Source organism: Calypte anna, chromosome 2, assembly GCF_003957555.1.
Source record: "Calypte anna isolate BGI_N300 chromosome 2, bCalAnn1_v1.p, whole genome shotgun sequence".
In the NCBI taxonomy this organism is placed as follows: domain Eukaryota; kingdom Metazoa; phylum Chordata; class Aves; order Apodiformes; family Trochilidae; genus Calypte; species Calypte anna.
The window spans coordinates 71,898,758-71,919,126 of NC_044245.1; positions in this window are offsets into that span (position 1 = coordinate 71,898,758).

Here is a 20,369-nt window from a genome sequence, read left to right on the forward strand (position 1 = left end):
TGACTATAACATGTTAAATTTTACTATTGGAAAGGAAATTATATATAGGAAAAGAAGCAGGGTAAGAAGCGAAATCTCTACCCTGATTTTAAGAGGGCTAACTTTGTCCTCTTTAAAGATCTACTTAAAAGTGTCCCATAGGCTAGAGTTCTAGAAGGTAGAGTAGACCAAATGAGCTGGTCAATATTTAAATACTATGGAGCACAGGAACAGGCTGCCCAGACAGGTTGTGGAGTCTCCTTCTTTGGAGGCTTTCTAAACCTTTCTGCATGTGTTCCTGTGTAGGCTACCATAGGTGATCCTGCTTTGACAGGGTGTTAGTTTAGATGATTTCCAGAGGTCCCTTTCAACCTCTGACATTCTATGATTCTATGATTTACAGGTAGGTGATATATTCCACATGGTCAGCTTGAAAAGTAAAACATATACTGTGGGGATCCGCTGATCTCTGATATTTTTTATTAATCTTTTAATAGATGACTTTCTACCAACCACCAATATACCACCTTTATCGTGACTAATTCAATAGCAGGCAACTGGTTTCAAAATGTATTACACCCTTTAAAAATATTTTCCCAGCTCATGCAATATTCATCTTCAATTTCCAGTTCATCAGCTTATGTTTTAAAATGTCACTTTCAATAAATACAGCACACAAATAGAAGAGGCTTCCTTCTTTCTTGCTTCTCTATCACCACCATCTTGTGGCACCTTGCCACTCTTTCTTCTGATTAAAAGAAATGTTTTTCTCCATACATTCTGTGCTTTTTAGTCTTTCAATTCTCTCTGAACCATTCCCTACACAACACTAAATTGCTCCATTCTCCTATCAACTACATATATTCTTTTCCAAGCCCTCATCTTTTCCTCCATGTTCTTCCTCCCCAGTTTCCTTGCATATAACTGCTCCATAATTGCTGGCCCGCAGTGTTTATTGTCTGAGCTCCATACAGAAAAGGAGAAGATGAAGCCCTTAACAGTTATCTTCAGATAATCATAAATAAATGAAAGTTAGATGTATACTGCATATGATACAGGAAAAAATCCAAATCATTACAAAAAAGCTTACAAAACTAGGTGTCCATGGAATATCCTACAGACAAGGAAAATAAATAACAAGAGGAATTCCTTTTCTGCCACTGTAAATATGGGAGGCATTTCTTCAAACCAGGAAAGTTTTCCAAACAAAAAGCCTTATAAGAAAGAATACTTATGAGTCTAAGTGGAGACAAAGCAACTGATATTTTTTGAATACTTGTTCAGTCACATCTCTTCAGAAAGCTTGCTTTGCTTAAATATTTGAATGCCAAACATTTATTCCATCCTTATTTCAAAGAAATATTTATAGATATCTACAAAGTAACACTTCTGAAGAGTGTTGTCTAATTATTACATGGCATGCTTGATGGCTCAAGCATCTGAAGTTCTAGTTTTACATTAAGTAGCAGAAGCTTAGGAACATACTTAAATAATTCTGTGAATTAGGACCTTTTTTGTCCAGATAATCAGCAAATGATAGTAGTCTTGGGTAAAACATGAAAGGCTATAATGTTCTTGTGATTACAGGCAGAGTACAAGAAATTAACTAAATGTCTTTAATGCAATTCATTTCTCAGATTTACTCTGGGAAGATTAGTTCATTCTTTCAAATTCCCATTATTTATCAACAGCATTCGGGTTTTTTAAATCTGATTTTAAAAGGTAAAATTACATTTTATTCATTACAGATCTCCGGGGTTTAATTTTTTAAACAATGTTAACACTAATGGAACAGATTGCCCTGGGAAGTTGTGGATGCCCCCTCACTGAAAGTGTTCAAGGACTTGTTAGACAGGACTTTAAGTAATGTGGTTGAGTGGAAGGTATCCCTGCTCATGAAGGGTGGTAGGAACTAGATGATCTTTAAGGTCTCTTCTAAACCAAACCATTCTATGGTTCTATGATACTGCTAACTAGTTTCTTTGGAATAAACTTCCAATTGTCTGAGTAGTCATTTTTGGACTACGTGTTTCCACAATATATTGAACAATTGCAGAGTGAGTACTTGGCCTCTGTTCACACAAAACCAATGTAAAGTAGAGTTATATTAATACGGCATTACATGAGTTAAAGTTATTTTTTAGCTGTTGTTTATTAACGTGGACAGATATAAGTCTATTTCTGCTGGGGCGAAGAACTTGGTTGTATTAGTATTTAGTGCTTTACTTTTAACTGACCCCTATTACCTCACCTAAACAAACTGCTACAGTGCTTGGGCCATTTTCTTATTATCCTGAAAACAACTGTTAGAGAATATCACCTTATTTAGAATTTTCAGGAGGTACACCCTGGGCTTGCTGTCTTGCAAGCCTACACCCTGTTTTCCTCTCTTGCTCCCTTCACTGAATAGAACAAACAAGAGTCTCTAGCTACACTTCTGCCCAGCCCTCCTACTCATCTGATCCTGGTTTCTGTTCATGCAGACAGCAGGATTAGTAATTGTATATTTCAGACCATGATAGAAAATATCAATAATTTAAGATTTGCCAGGTTGCTCATAGGTAATTCACTGCAATGTTTAATGACTTTTTCAATAAGATCACGGCAAGTTCGCTATTCAGCAATATATCAGGTACCCATGCATTTTAATTCATTTACAGTGAATCAAGGCAAAATATTCAGCATGATAGGTAGAGAATAACATCTTCTAAAAATATTTTAAATGCAATCAATGTTTTAGAGCCCTCTGTTATCTGATATATTCATATATATTACGTAAAGAAGACAATCAGAAGCTCATATTGGCTCTAGGCCTATCATAGTCGGATAGTGCTTAAAGTCAGAAGAAATATTTTTTTTTCTTCCTCACCCTCCTAAAATAAATTAACTCCTTAAAAATGCTTATCAGTTTCCACAGGAAAATAACAGTGTTTAGGGAAATCTAGCTGTCTAACAGAACTATGACTAATTTCTACAACAGCAGAAACATTTATCTGCTTTCCTCAAAAATGCACTTTGAAAGCACATGCAGGGGAAGCTCTCACTGCTATTTGCACTTATAAATGATAGTAAATTGTTTAGATCTAAAATCCTTTCTGATTAAGGGAAGTAATACTTCATATAAGGCTGGCTACTCACACAGAAAATGTTAAATAAATGTGGCAGAGTCATGATTTAGTAAAAAAGTCTCCATTTCATCCTGCAGTCAGTCACATGAGACTGCCAAGCAGGCATGCAGTGTGGATGGATTCATACTTAGTGGCTTTCTAGAGTGATTCAGGAAATTAGCTAAAAATACATAGCAAATATAGAGAGAATTAGGAAAATAACGTAAGTCTTCTATCTGGTGCCACAATATTATTTCTACCTGAGTCTGAGTACATGAAATTAAAAGAAAAATTCATCAATATGATCATAATCATCATGTATGAACTTAACAAAAATTACCTCTTCTGGTGAGAGAAAACTGCAGCTTAATCCTTTGCTCCACTGTTAAAGAGTAATTCTTCCTCTAACTTAAAAGTGTTTGAAAAATTTGTTTCAGGAGAAAAGTGTATACAGAACAGGCTCATTTCCAACCAGGTTTTTTAGGTGTTAGTTTATAAATTATTTACTAACTTCTCCCTCTTTTTGACAAATATGACCAAAAGCTTCTTTGTTCTAAAAAAAAATGCAGAATTTAACTAGATAATGAGTGTCTTTAGATCTGGCACCCAGTAGCAGTAAGACACTCTTTTCTGATATGAAAAGAGGAGTCTGCTTTTCAGCTGAAATGGCTCTGAAATGTCTATGAAAAACAAGAGTGAAAAATTGAGTTCACTTTAGAGTTAATAGAACATCATAGCATCAGAATAGCACAAACTTTTACTGAAAAAAAACCAGCTCAAAACACAGTAACTATTCTTGAATTCTGTAACTTCTCGCAAATTTGTAACACATATTACCAGTGCATGGAGTACAAGCTACACAAAGCCTGGCAATTTTTGGTTTCTTATTGCTACACGTATTATTCCCAGGTTCCTCCTTCAGTTGCCCTGTGACTTCCAAACCCTGACGGACTTCTCTTGTCAGTCAAAATTCCCATCTACTGGCTGGGCAAGCAGCAGCCAACTCCGGGGCTGAATTCCATACCAGTATCGGATCAGTATTTCTATGATAGGTTCTAGACAGCTGTGTGGCTGGTTATCTGTTAGATTTGCACTGGTGGTACTGATTGCTTTCCTTTTCCTTCCATCTGCTATTTTTAGAAAGCCTGCAGGAACTCAGTTAATTGGGACTACTATACTTCCCTCAAATTCTTTTGAAATTAGTCTAAGATATTCAAAATTTATAGGGAGGAAATATATAATTATATGGCTTTTCTAAGCCTCACTTTCTTAAGAAATATCTTTTTTACTATTTTACTGCACAGATGATCTCACATGCTCCACAGCTGCCTAAACAGTATAGTGCCTCAGCTTTCCTGTTAGTATCCCACTATTCCTCATAAAACCAGACACCGAAGTTTGAGTAGAGAGGGTTCAGATTCCATTTTAGCTTCACATTCAAAGATTAATCAAACCTAGTCACTAAATCTTCAGAATAGGAAAAATCTTCTGCATACTTAAAGCCTCCGGTGAGGGTAGGCAAGAATATAGATTTTTCCCTGGTTTACTAGACTAATTCCTAAGGTATAATTACTAATTACACCTCCCACCGTGTGCAGTGACAATCTACCTTTAAAAGACCTACTTGAGCATTTCTTTCCTAAAAAGAAAGCAGCAAGTTTTAAAATTAGTAGCATATCCTACCGAGACTCAAATGACAGATTCAAACCTGGAGAATGTCATGCAGCAGAAAGCTCAGTACTTGGACTGTGACAGTGTGAGATGCTTCCACTAGCAGAAACTGAAATGGGGCAGCCTCCTGTCAGGAAAAGAAAGAAGAAATTTGTCCTAAGAGTCACAAGGGAACCAGAGTAACAAAATAACAATGGGAGCACTGCAATGCTAATACAAAATCTGGTTTTGGAAGAAAACTGGTGTGGAGAGACATAATACAGCAAAAAAAAAAAGTCCAGGTAATTACATGGCACAATATGTGCACAATTTTCTTAAAATATACATTTTGGGTTTTTTTTTTTTAAGAGTGAATGAACACTACATAAGAAATTAGCTTTCTGATTTGTTTTAAAAACCAGCTGAGGAGAAGAGTTTATCCACTTGTTTCCTAAAAGTACAAATCATAGCATTATTCTTTCCTGGTGTTTGGATGGTCAGAAGCAGTCTTTGAACTTAGTGAATTTCCAAACATTATTGAAAAAGATAACTGCTTAAATGCAAGTCACAGAAGAGAAGCTGTTTATTCTGTTAACCAATGCTTTGATATTACCACTTTCAGTCATAGTGTCTGCTAAATTAAGAGACCTCCAACACTGTCATGTGACCTAACAGTGAAAGAAGACAAATTTTTTTGTTACTAATAATGGAAACAAAAAGTCAAATCCTTTAGAAACCTTTCGTAACATGATCTGCTCATTATACATGCACTTATTTTACAACTGTTATATAGTAGGATGGGTGTTTGCAAAATCAAAGAGATCTCTGATTTGATAGTCAGATGTGATGAAATAACATGTATATTATTCACCAACCTCAATGAAATAAAAATGGTCAGGCTTTTATTTCCCTAAATACTGCATTTCCATACAGGTTCTTAGAATTCTTCTGTAATGATATCAGATCCACATCTACACTATCTAGACCAAATAAGCATCTCAGAGAAGTTCTACACACAGCAGAATAACTCTACAGCCAGAAAATAATGAAAAATATAAACAATCAGTGAATCCAAGAAAGAATCTTCCTGCAAAAAGACACTCAGGTGAATGACTTTGATTCCACACACATTGGAGGGGAAAAGCATTATCAGATTATAATGCACAAGTACACAGATCTGAACCAACTCATTTTGGGCATCTCTATTTTTTATTTTATCCATTTTTCCTGTGTAATTTACTTCAGGTTTTTATAGAAGGTCTTTAATATTATGTCTTTCACTTTAATCCATTCAAGACGAGGTCTGGGAGTAATCAGGAAAGAAGTTTTTAGTATTTTTTTTAACAATAGTAAGATAATTATTTTAATTATACAGTTATTTACTGTATTAAAATTGCATGAAAATTGTGCTGGAGAAATCATAAAAAGTGCCTTCTTCCACCTACCAAGTACCACGTAATTATAAAATGATTGCTTATTTCTGTATTCTGTAAACTAATTTACCAAGCTTTCTCCACCTCCTTTTAATTAAAAGATATGTAATAAAATAGCTACATTTACAGATCCACTGAAAATAGTTAGGCTTATCTGCATGCAAACTGGAAGCAACAGTCACTAGTAACATTTTATATTTATGAAACTCCTTACTACTAGAAGGGGCTGTAAGTCCTTACTAGCTATGGATCAAGCAACACATCATTAGCGGTGTTCAGCTTCCTCTGAACAGGCTGGGCATTAGTTTATGCACTGAAAAGTATACACAAAAACATGAGGGAGTTATGACCAAGGGCAGTGGGACAACTCAGTGAGTGGTCCCATTAAATGCTATGGGACCTTTAGCATTTGCAAAAGACAGTAAATCCCACTGTATGGATTCCTAAGGTCAATGATGGCAGCTGTTCACAATTTGAGCAGTGCTTGATAGAGAGATTCTGAGAACTACGTATAACTTTCAAGACGTTGAGACAAGTGAAGCATGGATTAATGGAGTGAGGGTGAAAAACGTGCTGATCTTTGTGTCACTTCAAATGGATCAATCTGTCAGGCTCTGGAGATGAGGAAAAAGCTTCAGTCATCGCCAGTTTTATAGAACAGATAGACTAGACTTTATATGCCCAAGACTAGTATTGCCAGGATGAGAGTTCTAGAGCCAGTAATGAAATAAAATCTTCAGAGAGGTGAAAAAATATTTTTTATAGTTTTAGTTGAGGGAAGGTTAGCATTTTCTATAGAAACTGGGACATGATAAGCATTCGAAACTTTCAAAAACAGTACACCAATTTTAATGCCTAAGTACCAGCATTTACACTGAAAACCTTGGTATAAACTCAAAAGCATTGGCACTTGTAAGAGATTTCTCCATCCAGAGTACTCATAAACATGTTCATGTTACTTGCAGAATGACAGTCATGGCAGTAATATTTAAGCTAGTTTCACTACAGAAGACCTGCAGAAACTTTGAAATGCCCACCAGGTTTATCTTTCCAGAACACTGTAGAAGGTGCTCTCAAGTAGGGCAGTTTTAACATTCAAAATGCACTTAATCTTACACTGCACTGTCTACCTGTGTTCAATTAGCAGTCATTTTCATGGCATTCATCAGCAGGAGTTACTGTCATATCTTTAAGGAATATAGTTTCACCAAATCTAGTAAACCAACACAGGAAGATCTGTCCCTCTGGACATGTTAAACTACCTTTATGCTCAATCTATTCTCCTTATACCTCATGGTATGCTTTCACCATTTACTTTGTGCTTATTCTTGTACCCTCATCAAAGCCTCCTGTAAATAAACTTCATTAAAATAACAAATTTAAGTAGACCACAAGAAAAAAAGAAGAAAAAAAAAAAAAAAAAAGAGAGAAAACCCCAAGAAAAATAAAATAAAAAAGCCAAAAAAAAAAAGGGGGGTTACTGCCAGTTAAATGAGTTAAATAGTCTGAATAGTCAGTGTTTGGTACGGTCTTGATCTAAGAGCAAGGAATGGCTCATCATCATAGGATGCAAAGGGGTAGAAATGAAAAAGTCTCTTTCAGATTAAATGGGCTTTCAGATCACCCTATTAAGGGCTTGAGATAATCTTATTTAATGGGACTGACTTCTCTGTGCTGTAGATATATCCCATCTTAGAGAAGGAGAGAAAATGTTTGGGTGCTATATACAACTGGTATGGATACTTTAATACATCTTGTACATAGTGTAAATAAATACACTGATTTAAAAAGAATCAGTGCCTCTGATTGTCTATCCCTCTCACCATATACAGATGTCACCCAAGAAAGTTTGTGGAAATACCATCGACTGTAAACTCTGCATTGTCTCTACTTGTTAGTGATAGCCAACCATACATAGCTGAAAACTGCTATGATAGTGACAGCTTGATATATGAGAGTTGTCTTGCTGTAGAACACTTCAGTGTGATTTTTGAGACAGTACAAAAACTGAAATCATGAACTTCATTATTTTGTCAGGTCAGAAGAAGTACTTAAACAGCCAGCATAATTCCCAGAAGCAAAAGATGAGAGCATTTCCCCTGTTTATAAACTTAATAAGTTAGCTTCCATTTAGTAGAGTCATCTATTTTCCATCTCACTTGTTAGAAGCCTTCAATAAAAAAAAAAATGCACTGAAAAGCCACAAGATATAAAAGATTTAGATTAGTGACACCTCATGCTTGTTTACAGATCTGCTGCACCACTATTTTTCTTTGTATGAATGTGTTTATCAGAAAGAGAATTACAAAGATGTGTGATGGGAGATGTTAGAAGGCTGACAAATCACACCAGTTTTAAATTAAAAAAAATAAAATACTGTATTAATTAATTACCTACTCATTTCATGCTGATGTTTATTTCTTATACATTACCACAACACATTCACTCTACAAAATTATTTTTCTTTAACACCTAGAATATAAATTAGCTGTGAGAACACAAAGACCACAGAGCTGATTCTATAGAGTTCACAATGATGGATTCTGTCCTTGGCAGTCTTAGATGCAGAGGTTGAGGTAATCAAACCATAGAGCTGTGGAGTAAGAGAAGTCTGAACTGAAGCAAGCTTGTCTTCTTTCTTTCTTTCACCCTATTGTCATGTACAATACTTTTTCCTATTTACCTACCCAGCTCTCAAGCCTGTTTCTGATGCTCCTCATCTTGTTTATAGTTTTGCCAAATATCCTTCTTTTGTAGTCGGTAAAATATTCTTTCCATTTCACTTGTGTTTATTTTGTTCCTTATCTTCTGAATTTTTACTTTTGTTGCTGCATTTCACTTGCATTCAAGTGCAGCTGCCTAAGTTTTTATTTTCCCCTTGCAAGGTCATGATGCTCATACTTAAATAAAGTACCTATGTATCAGTACACTTATGTTGTCACATCAGTCATCACAAGATCTCTGCTTTGTGCCCCAGATTACTTATGGGATGAATTATATGAATTATAATTGGGATTCTAATTTGTGAGGAGGAAAAAATTCCCAAGAATCTATTGTCTGTGACATGTACAGTACACAGCAGGCACAGTTTGCCAGTCTCTTTCTTCTCGTAGCCCTGTCAAGTCCGTCCTTAGCTAAGCAGTTGTCTTCTGAGCAGCAATCAAGAAATAGCTCTTCCCTAGCAAGACTATTGTACTCTAAACAGCAAATATAACATTTTGTGCAAGTGACTGAAAAGTGTAGATATTTTTAAATGTGTAAATGAATTTTTTTGGAAAGGCTGAGCATTCAGAACTGTTAGTCATGAGGACAAAGATTTGGAACACTGGTATGACACAGTCAAACACAAAAGCTTTTTCTTGTGATAAAAAAATAAATACAAAAAAGCTGTAAATTCCTGAAATTGAAACTATCTTAGCTTGCTGGGAAAGACAGTGCCTAATTTCTAAGCAGAAATGGACACTGGAATGAAAAATAGGGTTGTAAAAAGGAAAGACTAAGAAGAATAACTTGATTTCTAATCAAAGTGGGTCTAAAGAGCAATTCTGAGTTACTCTCCCCATGTATTAGGTTATTGTAAATTAATGATCAATAAAATGCTAACAGTAATTTTTTTCCCCTCTCCTGTTTAGTCAGTAGAGAGAAATTAAGCCCTTAACAAATGTATAAGTTGACACACAGTCTTATGCAATGCACTGTCAAAAAAAAAAAAAAAAAAGTCACACAATTTGGCAGACTGAGTGAACTTGCCTGATAAACTCATGTGCATTTTAGTTTAGCACATGAAATTTAATTAATTTTAATAAACCCACAGCACAAAAAAGATCAACTTAAAAGGAAATTTGTTAAAAAAGGTTAAAAAAATCCTCAAGACTGTGCAAATTCACTCCCATAAATATATGACTGTGATAATAAAGAATTCTCTTTTACAAATTTGAGTTTAAAATATACTTATAGACAAAGACTGTCTAAGGAGCAGTCACATTTGTCATGGAAACTAGAGAAAACAAAGACTGGAGACTTGCTCATTCTGATATGCTTGAAAGAGGAGGATGAAAGAAAGCAAGAGAAGCAGCAAAGTCTGAAAGGGCTTCTTGGCAGCAGAGTTATTAGATTTCAGGCAGAATCTATGGAGAATGTGCTGCAGAGTTATCTGAATCCAGGAATGCCCAGAGAGGGCAAGCAAATTCTCCAAGGACCTATCATTTCACAGCTCAAGTAACTGAGAAACTGACCAGAATGCCTATGGATGAAAAACAAGACTCACCTATGGTGTGGAAAGTTCAAATGCTCGGTAACAATGGTCCAACACCTGCATCTGGCAACAAAAAGGCATTTCTTATGTACTGGAGAGCAGCAATGGAATTGATGGCAGTACAAACCCAGAGATGTTAAGCAGGACGCCCTAAGCAATAAGTTTTATTAAGATTTATCAAGTTTTTCTCTGATTTTAAAATTAATTTTAGAACTCTCAGTTAACAGTAACATCCAAAATTAAAAGCTTATTTTAAATTTTTAAATACGTCATTTCAATCATAACTACTGGCAAAGCCATGATAGGCCATTATAAGCAGTGGATTTTTAGATGTTTCTAATTTTACATTATTTCAGTATTGAGGATTCATACACTATAGAACCACTAGTAAATCTCAGAGGCTATGTTAACCCAACTTTGAAGACAGTTAAAGTCTGTATTATAAAAATTATTTTCATTTCACGACTTATATTTGATTTCATAGTCTTGAGAATACCAAAACACAAAATGTTGAGTCAAGTAGTCAATGTATTTAAACATGTTATTCTCCAAAGACCAGACTGAGATCTTGACTGGCCTTTGAGTGCCAGTATTAACTCCTACAGTAAAGAAGTTTATAATTATTTCTCTTTTTCTCCAACTTTTCATGGTTTGTTGTTTTTTTTTAGTGATGTGAAATATCAAATGAATTTAAAAGAAAAGCATTTTGTTTACATGTTTTTATGCTGTGCTAATAACAAGTGAATCTTATTCTTCTATCCCATGTAAACTCATCAAACTGCGTAAAAAGTCTGTATCGTGGGGTTGCCTTCACTCTTGCTTCTTGGTGCACTTCTGCAAATAGCAGCAGTTATATGGTGTCAATAAGGCTGCAGCTTTAAAATTCTTAGAGGAAAGAGTTTTTAAAGCCCTTTCATTAAGCACACACGGGTTTGTATCTTGGTCACTCTCTCCCCTCCTAATAACCGTGGAGAACTGAGCATGAACCCCATTAGATAAATTCACACTTGAGTGAAAGTAATGATACCAAGACCTCGCTTGTAGGAAAATTGTAGGAAAAGATGCAATTTTTCCTTTAACTTTCAAGTATTTAATTTCTTTATTCCTTTAGCACCAGTCTATTTTTTTATTCTTTTAGCATCAGACCCGTCTGGATTTTGCTTCAGTCAATTAGCCTTCAGCAATAGGAAAACCTGTGATTTAACAAGATGAAACAAACTGTTCAGACTAAGCACTTGAGCAAAGTGTTTGGGGCCATAAATGGGATTTCTGCACAATGACAACAAATAGAATCCTAGAATTGCCTGGGTTGGAAGGGACCTCTGGGATCATCAAGTCCAACCCTTGATCCACTACCACCACAGTTACCAGACCATGGCACTGAGTGCCACATTCAGTCTCTTCTTAAAAACCTCCAGGGGCAGAGAATCCACCACCTCCCCGGGCAGCCCATTCCAATGCCCCAGTGATCGTCCTCTCTGTAAAGAATTTCTTCCTAATATCTAACCTAAACCTCCCCGGGCACAACTTGAGACAATGCCCTCTTGTCTTGCTGAGAGTTTCCTGGGGAAAGAGACCGACCCCCACCTGGCTACACCCTCCTTTCATAGGGAGTTGTAGAGAGTAATGAGGTCTCCTCTGAGCCTCCTCTTCTCCAGGCTGAACAGCCCCAGCTCCCTCCGCCTCTCCTCATAGGGTCTGTGCTCAAGTCCTTTCACCAGCCTGGTTGCCCTCCTTTGGACCCGCTCCAGGACCTCAATCTCCTTCCTGAGCTGAGGGGCCCAGAACTGGACACAGTACTCGAGGTGTGGCCTCACCAGCGCTGAGTACAGGGGCAGAATTACTTCCTTGGACCTGCTGGCCATGCTGTTCCTGATACAGGCCAGGATGCCATTGGCCTTCTTGGCTACCTGGGCATTCTGCTGGCTCATGTTCAGCTTCCTGTCAATCCAGACTCCCAGGTCCCTTTCTGCCTGGCTGCTCTCAGCCACTCTGTGCCCAGCCTGTAGCGCTGCATGGGGTTGTTGTGGCCAAAGTGCAGGACCCGGCACTTGGCCTTGTTGAACCTCATCCCGTTGGAATCAGCCCAACTCTCCAGTCTGTCCAGGTCCCTCTGCAGAGCCCTCCTGCCTTCCAGTTGATCGACACTCCCCCCCAGCTTAGTGTCATCTGCAAATTTGCTGATGATGGACTCAATCCCCTCATCTAAATCAACTATAAAGCTATTGAACAGAACTGGGACCAACACTGATCCCTGGGGGACACCACTAGTGACCGGCCGCCAACTGGATGCAGCCCCGTTCAGCACCACTCTCTGGGCCCGGCCCTCCAGCCAGTTCCTAACCCAGCACAGGGTGCTCCTGTCCAAGCTGTGGGTTGACAGCTTTTTCAGGAGGATGCTGTGGGAGACGGTGTCGAAGGCCTTGCTGAAGTCCAGATAGACCACATCCACAGCCTTCCCCTCATCCACCAGGAGGGTCACCTGATCATAAAAGGAGATCAAGTTGGTCAGACAGGACCTGCCCTTCCTAACCTTGTCTGACTGGGTCTAATCCCTTGTCCATCCTGCAGGTGCTGTGTGATTGCACTGAGGATGATCTGCTCCATGACCCTGCCAGGCACTGAGGTCAGGCTGATGGGCCTGTAGTTTCCTGGGTCCTCTTTCCGGCCCTTTTTGTGGATTGGCGTGACATTCGCCAACTTCCAATCATCTGGGATGTCCCCAGTGAGCCAGGACTGTTGGTAGATGATAGAGAGAGGCTTGGCAAGCTCTTCTGCCAGCTCCTTCATTACCCTTGGGTGGATCCCATCTGGTCCCATAGACTTTTGGGGATCCAAGCATCTCAGTAGGTCACTGACTGTGTCCTTCAGGATTACAGGGGGGCTGTTTAGATTCATGTCACTTTCTATGAGCTCCAGAAGCCATCCGTCTTCAGGGTAACCTGTCTTTCTGCTGAAAACTGAGGTAAAGAAGGTGTTAAATACCTCAGCCTTTTCTTCATCTTTGACAACTATATTCCCACCCGTGTCCAGTAAAGGATGGATGTTTTCCTTGCCCCTTCTTTTGCTGCTGATGTATCTAATTCGCCACATTATGGATATTAAAAAGGTAGGAAGGTTCAAAACAAAAAGCAAGAATGATTTAATAGAGAAGGAATGAGCTGTATTGTATTGAAACTTGAAGTAGTTTCCTTCAATGCTTTCCTTCCTGGTTTGTCTAAAGACATCAAACCATCAATCCTATCTAAAAAGTCTTGGATAATCACAGAGTGTAATGAAAGAGAGTAGCTGTACTACAATTAAGGATAGAGGAAATATGGTTGAATTAGAGAGACTACATGAAACTGTTACAAAGTGCATCGTTTTCATATATTTTTACTTTGCTTTTCTCACTACATTTTGTCTTTCAGTTAAGATTTTTGTGAAGTAGTTTCTTCTAATTCCAGTGCGGGGCAGCAAAACTCACTTTTCTCAATCTAGGCTCAGTGAAAACCACAGCTATAGCAACGACTGATGCATAGCATTTTACTTTGTTGTTTTGGGCCAGTTGAACTTCTTGAGTAAAAGGGTATTTTTAGAGTGTGTACATTTCATTAGCTGTCAGCGTTTCCTGTGTAAAGAGATATGTTACAGAAGATGCAGCTGAGAATTGTATGCAAAATTCAAGAGACAGTTTATCTAACTCATGTCTCTTAAATTAGTGTAGATCTTCTATCATAGGAAGAGATATGTTCAATACTAGATTTTGAGGAAAGAACAGAGACTATACTAAAAGTATATATATAAAAAAGTATATATAATAAAAAAAGTATATATATAAAAAAGACTATACTATTAAAAAAAAAATCACTGATAAACCCAAGTTTTTTTCAGAATCAGATATATGAAAGAGATAACAGGAAAAGTCTTTCCTATCAGAAATTATTTCTTGAAAGGCAATGCCATCTAAAAAATGTAATTTTTAGGAGTACAGTCTTAAGGAAAGTGTTCAGATCTTAGGTTTGTTAATTGTGTTGAATATCAGTAAGAAAAACAAAAGTGGAAGTGTCATGCTAGGCACCAAATACATTTATTTAAATACAAACCAGAAACTTTGTCTCATAGTACTGTAAATTAATGGGTTTTGCTCTTTCAAGTAATATATATTTAAATACTCAGAAGACAACATTCTTGTGATAAGCAGTAAGCTATTTGCTGTAACTTGGGGAATTCTATCAGGTACGGGCATTTTTTCAAATATTGATACACCTTCCTACAGTGTGCTGATAATAACAAAAAATACTAATACTTTTTGACAAAAATACTTTTTTTTTGTCTGATTTTTCTTTACTATCAATTATTTTAATGGACAGAAAACAAAGACAACAGCTTCATCTCAGACAGGTAAACACAGTCGTTTTAGATCCCTCTCACTGACACAGAAATGTAGCCAGGAGGTGTATCTGCCTAGACATATCTTGTCATTCATTGTTAAATGACAGCCATTGACTGGATTTGGGTTGGAATGTACCTTTAAAGGTCATCTATTTTAAATGCTCTCTGCCATGGTTAGGGACACTTCCCACTAAACCAAATTGATCAAAGCCCCATCCAACCTCTTCCAGTGTCTCACCACCCTCACCCTAAATAATTTCTTCCTAATATCTAACCTGAATCTGCCCTCTTCCAGTTTAAAGGATTTGTCCCATGTCCTATCACTAAATGATCTTGTAAAAAGTCCCTGCCCTTTCTAAGGTATAAATTAACAAAACAAAAAAATGTACTGTATTAGCATGTCTATGAGTAGCATCCAACACCCAAGTATGAGACATCATTTAAATAGCATTATTATAATACAATTTTATTAGCATTATTGTAATGCAAAACTCTTCAAATTTTCTGTGCTTTGCAATGCAGCTAGTGCAAAGAAAGAAAATGCTATAAAGAAGAGGTACTGAAGTCCAGTATATGACACATAAATTATTGTAGCTGTACAACAAAAGATCTTGAATATCACTGTACAAAGATGCTGTACCAAGATTCAATGACTGTAAAATGAAAGACTAGTGAAGAGAAAAACATTATTTTGTTGATGATTATAATAGTTGTTACATTCTTTTATTTAGGATTATATGTATTTAAGAAGATGAGAACCACTAAGAGAACATGAGAAACAATGTATAAGAACTTAGTAAACACTTAAAAAGATGAATTAAAGCTTTCTCTATAACAAAATTGCAGGAGGATGAGAGCAATGTCCTGACCTCCTCTAAATGATAATTTAACACTGTCCTAATTATGTAGTCTTCATAATGAATCTAGTGTTGCTGGGGGTGAGAGAGACCATGTTTTTTCTTTGCTCATGTTAGAAGCAGACAGAGAGAATAAGCCACTGTACTTTACAGTGAGGCCTGAATCAAGTACGTATCTACCACCTGTCCTCATGGTGGCCATGGGCACATAGCAGCTAGCAGAACAGTGACTCAAGTAAGCAATTACTGGAATAAGCATATTCAAAAGTAAAGTATTAGGGTATGAACTTCCTGTTTCCCTTTTATGGTGAAAAAAATTTAATTAGTTCTTATGAAAACACTTCCCTAAAGAGTATCACCAAATGGCTATGATTCTACTATGTAGAGAAAAATAAGTATAAATATGTATATTTATGTGTATATATATATATATATATATATAAAAATATTTTCTGAGTGTGAAGAAAATGGACTGTAGTGACAGCTTGAAATAACTGGTGACACCCAGATGGATAATCACACCTCAGGGAATTCTTTTCAGTGGTTTTTTGTTTTTTTTTATTGCTATCCAAGATCAAGAGCTATGATTTTCAAATGAATCAGTCTGGTCAAAAAGTTGAAAGGTGCAGTCAGTATCTTGAAGTGTGACATATCTCTATGAAATGTGTAAATGTCATTTCACTCTTGATAAATCTTGTTCTTACAATATTGTCTTGAATGCCTCAATATTGTCTATCAAGTCAGCATAAATACAAACAGAAAAACAGAAAACATGTTTCCTTAAGTGCTGGCCTTAAGGAACATTTATGTCTATATTTTAAATTCTGGAACTTTGTTCTGTATGTTATGAGGTTAGGGTTCCTTTCATCGATGAGGGAAAGAATCAAAGCAAGAGCATTTCAATGGTATGTGGAAGTATTTACCAATAGAGAGAAAGGGAGGGAATTCAAGCTACACATTTTCTACCTTCCTTTTGGAAGGTATTATTCCTGAAAAGAAGACAGTTCAGTTTACTTTATTACAACAAGTACATTTTCAGCTCCACTTGAGACAACCTTCTGTAGCTTCTCCATATCTTTTACACTGGAAGAGTGATACTCACCTGCCTTGTCTTGAAGTGCTGCTTAAAAGATACAAAATGGACAAAACTGACAATCAGTGGAGGTAAACTTAGAAGAACTTGTCCCGTTTTCTTTTCTCTGGATTGCCTCTGGGCAATAGCATATGTGAATAACTTTTTTTTGGTGTCCTGGCTCAACAGAGCATCATTGCCTTGTGAGGTAACACAGGAGTTGTTGCTTGCATTCACCTGAAATATCCATTACATTTGAGAAGTTACACTGCCTGGATATTAACTTTTTAAGGTCAGCAAAAAAACCTGTTTGTCTAGCAAGCTCCAGAAGAGAAGCAAGATGCTAGTTTAAAAATAATCAAATCAAATCCTAGAACCAAATGAAGGACTGTCTTCAAATATCACTCAGAATTTTTCTTGCTGACTTCAAGGAAACCACTCCTGGTTTTGTCCCCTATGATATAACAGCATTGTGAGCTGTAATATATCACTGTGGAAAGTCTCAGTCTCTGTCCTAAAATGAATTATCCCACAGGCACCCTTAAGGCTGTTTTGCTTTAAGCTTCTCTAGTATTCATCTTAAAAGCTGCACTACTTTTACCCATTCCAAACTTGCTTCTAAAGAACCACCAGTAAGGGGATAAAAGATAAGGAGACTTAAATGCTACATTGTGTGCTCTGGGATACAGCCTTTTCTTTTTAAGAATTTTGCCTTTTCTAAATTAAGTTTTGACAGAATAAAAGATCTCGCAAAATGCCAAAACATGGTAAAACATCTGCGCTGTGCCTCTGGCTTTAGTTTATTCACTACTGTGGAAACACTGGAGAAAAAAGATTACAGGGTATTTTTTGTTTGTTTGTTTTGAGGGTTTTTTTGTTTGCTTGCTTGTATACAAATGACTTCCCAGAGATTATTTTTTTAAGACTATTTGTTTTTTAGTTAATCGATCCTACTTAACTGATTTTGAGAAACTAGAAGCTGCTTCTTTGGCTTCAAACCATGATTATCATAAACTGTTTCAATTTTTAGACAAGTGCACTGAAAAGAAAATTTTTCAGGAAAATGAAACATGCTTTTCAGACTGTCTTCTTGGACTATGACAAGGTGTCATCTGACTAAATGGGTCTTGGTATGCAGATATCAGTAGAGTATTATGATTAGTCATTATCTGACTGATTTTTGGTTATGAAAGTTACAAATGGCTTCCCTTAACTAGATGACGGTGACAATAAAGCCAGCATGGAAGAGCTGTAAATCCTAGGACAGAAACACAAAATTCACATTCAGTGTTCAAGACTAAATGTGTAAATTTTAAAAATATTCAGTTTGTTAAAATTAATCCCCTAAAATATTTGGGAAACCTAGACACAGCTGTCAAACTTTCAGTTTTGATTTTGAACTTCTACTGATTCCTTTATCTAAGACAAAGGACAATGAGGCTCCATTGTTCCACTTAGGAAAGTTCATGTGGAAAAGCAGTGAATGTAAGTTTACTCTTACATAAAACATTCTGTGAGGACTGGTAGAAGAGTGCAGTTCATACAGGATGGACAAGGGATTAGATCCAGCCAGCACAGGTTTAGGAAGGGCAGGTCATGCCTGACCAACCTGATCTCCTTTTATGATCAGGTGACCCTCCTGGTGGATGAGGGGAAGGCTGTGGATGTGGTCTACCTGGACTTCAGCAAGGCCTTTGACATCGTCTCCCACAGCATACTCCTGACAAAGCTGTCAGCCCACAGCTTGGACAGGGACACTCTGCACTGGGTTAGGAACTTCTGGAGGCCCCCAGAGAGTGGTGCTGAATGGTGCTGATCCAATTGGCAGCCGCTCACCAGTGGCTGAGAGCAGCCAGACAGAAAGGGACCTGGGAGTCTGGATTGACAGGAAGCTGAACATGAGCCAGCAGTGTGCCCAGGTGGCCAAGAAGGCCAATGGCATCCTGGCCTGTATCAGGAACAGTGTGGCCAGCAGGTCCAAGGAAATGATTCTGCCCCTGTACTCAGCGCTGGTGAGGCCACACCTTGAGTACTGTGTCCAGTTCTGGGGCCCTCAGTTTAGGAAGGATATCGAGGTCCTGGAGCAGGTCCAAAGGAGGGCAACTAGGCTGGTGAAGGGACTCGAGCACAGATCCTATGAGGAGAGGCTGAGGGAGCTGGGGCTGTTCAGCCTGGAGAAGAGGAGGCTCAGGGGAGACCTCATCACTCTCTACAACTACCTGAAAGGAGGTTGTAGCCAAGGGGGGGACAGTCTCTTCTCCCAGGCAGCCAGCAGTAGGACAAGAGGGCATGGACTTAAGCTCTGCCAGGGGAGGTTTAGGTTAGATATTAGGAAGAAATTCTTTACAGAGAGGATGATCATTAGGGCATTGGAATGGGATGTCCGGGAAGGTGGTGGATTCTCTGCCCCTGGAGGTTTTTAAGAAGAGACTGAATGTGGCACTCAGTGCCATGGTCTGGTAACCACGGTGGTAGTGGATCAAGGGTTGGACTTGATGATCCCAGAGGTCCTTTCCAACCTGGCTGATTCTGTGATACTAATGAAGCTGATGCACTCAGGCTATGGCAGCTCAGTTTCCATGCCCTCAATGGAGATGAACAAAACGTAGGGACTAGCACATGAGGCCCTGGGCACGTCAGGGGCATTTAAATCAACTGAATATTGTCCACAGCGCCTATACTATGAAGAAGACAGCTGTGCCAACTGCAATTCTTGCAAAATGATCCAAATGTCTGTATTACACCATTTCAGATACTAATGAAAACTATAACCACTAGAGATATCAGAGATTTTAAACTTATTTACCTTTTGAGAAACTAAACTGACACCTATCTTTTAAGAGACACAGCAGCAAATCTTCAACCACTACTCTTACAAGTAGAACAGGAGAAAATGAGACATCTATTTTATGCACAGATTTTTCTACAATACTGTAAATAACACCAGAATTAGTGTGAAAACTAGAATTGAAAATAATGTTTAGTTAACCACTTGTTAAAACAGGGCATACATAAGACTACACACACCTTTTAGTGTGAAACAGTGATATTGGATTATTTGTATAATAAATAGCTAGAAAAATTACACTTTCCAAAGAAAAAAAAAATATTATTATTGATCATAACACATGATACAGATTCCTAAAGAAATTTTATCTACTGATTTGGAGTGAAAGCATTCACAGAAATTCTAGATATCCCCACAACAATCCCCACATGGTCAGCTACCATGACAGAGCAGCTCAACACCACAAGTAAATTTTAACCCATTCTTTCAGTGAGACGTTTTCCTTTACTCTCAAAATCTGTTAAGCTCATGTTTCTTCCAGTACAGCCACAAATCTAAGATGAAGGAGAAAGAATCTATTAACTTTCTAGGTTGGCCTTGAGAGCATTTGTGATAATCAAGGATGCATATACCCATTAATAAACGCTTCTGACAGTATAACGCCTATAAAATTTAACTTAATAGAAAGACCCCTTCTTGATTAATGTGATTTATATACTACAGATTAATCAAGGAAAGATTTCCAGTATATTAATTAAACTGCCATATATCATGAATGCTACTTAACACACATTGTAACAGCAGCCAACTTGCTTGATGTTACCAGGAATTAGACATTTTCCGTAATTGCTTAT